The sequence below is a fragment of the Poecilia reticulata genome, linkage group LG16 (genome assembly GCF_000633615.1).
Source record: "Poecilia reticulata strain Guanapo linkage group LG16, Guppy_female_1.0+MT, whole genome shotgun sequence".
In the NCBI taxonomy this organism is placed as follows: Eukaryota; Metazoa; Chordata; class Actinopteri; order Cyprinodontiformes; family Poeciliidae; genus Poecilia; species Poecilia reticulata.
In genome coordinates, this window is record NC_024346.1 from 33,078,816 (window position 1) to 33,081,392 (window position 2,577).

Here is a 2,577-nt window from a genome sequence, read left to right on the forward strand (position 1 = left end):
CATGTTTATTTTTCAGTTTTACAAAAAAAAGGTGAAAAAGCCTGAAGTCTCTTTTTGTCAACTATCTGTGCAGAATGGTCCAGTATGGACAGAATGACCACACTTGGAAAATTGCGGGTGTTTTTTTTTTCAACATTAGCAAAATATGGACAAAGTTTTGCGCACATTTGTAAAGTAAACACAGCTGTCAGTCACCCACTGACACTCACCGAGTATCCGCAGCCTTGTTGCACCGGAGGGCGGTGAGGGGGGGCACAGAGGGTACGATGGGTTGAGATAGCATATTGATTTCACAGACCTCATCAAGCTGCTCTCGTGTAGTGCTTGTTTTTGCTCTAGTTTGTTTGGAAAGGAGATATCACAGGGTGACTCATCCAGACAGGCGGCCCTGCGGAGCCACCGTCCTCTCAGTAATCCTGCGTCAAACCTTTCCATTAACATTTACCCTTCATCCGATCATTCATGCCTCTGCTGAAATCTGCTGTAAATTGTATAACGCTTCTTATAGCATTATACAAAATGAAAGTGGTGTGTTTCCATAAGAGTTATTAAGGTACAACTTGGTGTAAATCTGCCTTTTCATCTTCAGCGTCATAAGACGTCCTTGATTTCTGAGTTGGATTTCTTTTTTTTTCTTCTTTTTTTTTTTTTACAAGCGAGGCCATAAATAGGTTTGTGTCCTTTTGTGTCTGAAAATTGTCCCGTCGTGCTCCTCTTCGTCTTATCTGCATACGTCTCTAACCTTCGGGGGGAAAGTGCTTTTTCTACCTGCCGATATTAAATCTTCTCAATTATGCGGTTGGCCCGCGAGTCTGGAAGACAGCCGATTGTTTTGATGAAAAATGTAATCAAGATAGCGTCTCTGTCGCTCTCGGTGACTGCCTCCTGGCACATCTCTGTCGGAGAAACCGTGAAGAGAGAGAGGAGGCTGATTAACTGCTTGTCTACCCCCATGGCTCTTGCGACCGAGCGCAAATAAACACTCCTGTAAGTTCTACATTGTATTTGCACTAAGAGGCAGCGCTGCATACTAAAACGTATACCTTTTACCACTTATCCATCTCTTTATTCCAAGCCGTTTTCACTTGTTTGGACGAGTTTAGGGTGCCAACATCACATCTTCCACGACCAGCTCCTGCTTATCCAAGTTAATCCTCTCTGTGCTAATTGTTTCTTACCCATCTCGGGTACACATTTCAATCTACTCAGCTCCTTTGGAGTGTTTGAGCTTCTGAAACTGCATCACTGGAAGAAGTGAGGCTTTAAAATGAGTTGATTGAACGTGAAGCCTTTTTCTGCTGTGATGGATTATCCCCCTTTCTTGCTGAGGAAGCCGTAGCGACTTTCTCTGCTTAATAATTTTTTAGCTTGTAAGCAGTCTTTCTATGTATTGGACTTTAAAGAAAAAAAAAACATTGATCTGTTGTCCTTACACTCAAAAACATAAACTTTTCATTGCTACATAAGAGACTCTTATTGATTCGCTTTACATTCAGTGAAGGTATAAACGAGTACCATTTTTAAATCCTCACTAGTCGAGGCCCAAATTGTGCTGAAAAAGGTTTCTTCCACATGATTCCACCGCCAGCCTCAGTCTGAAATGAGGATAAAAGGCAGGACGCGTCCACGCTTTCATTTTCTTCAAACCAACGTCTGATAAATGTTGCATCTGAACGCAAGATTTATCAGACAGTCAAGTCAAATCTGTCTTGTTCATAAGGCAGATTCCATATGACAACATGCTAGGAAAAACATAAAAATAGAAACAAGAACAACCAGATATATTAAAAGCAAATACAAAGAAATTTAAAACCAGCACTCAAAAATAAGACACTGCAAAAACTGAAAAGTGAAAGACATAAAAATTGTTCAACAAGAACAAAATTTCTAAAACTCATTACGCAAGACTAACAAAAGCTTAAGAAAATAAGAATGTTTTGAGAAAGCTGATCTGAGGTCTTGTGGGAGTGAATCCCAGAGGAGAGGATCATAATGACCAAAAAAACGGAGAACAATATCATGTTTATTGAATGATCATAAAGCCTGTCAGGGATATTCTATGAGCATCTCAGAAGGAACTAGGTTATTTAAAGCTTTAAAAACAATCAGAAGTAATTTAAAACCTGTTCTCTGTTTAATAGGAAGTCAGTGAACAGATTTTTAGGATGGGAGTGAAGATGCTCAAATGGTTTTGGTTAGAAGTCCAGCAGCAACATCTGGATCAGCTGAAGTTTACTGAAGAACTGATCTGACAGTCCAGCAAAAGTAGAAATGAAGACATAAACCTGTTTTTCTAAGATAGGAATGGATCTGACTTTGGATATTATTCTAAGAAGATAAGATTCAGACCTTGATATATCATAGATTTGTTTCCAAAAATTAAGGTCACAATTGCTAAAGCACCTCTATATTTTTAACACACAAGGTTTAACCAACAAATGATTAAACAGAGAATAAATTATGTTGTTCATCAAATTATCAGGGTCTACTAGACTCAGTTTTGTCCTTATTCAGCTTTAGAAAAATCCTGGATACCAGGAATCAGTGAGGCCTTCAAGTTAATGCTACCAGTAGAAT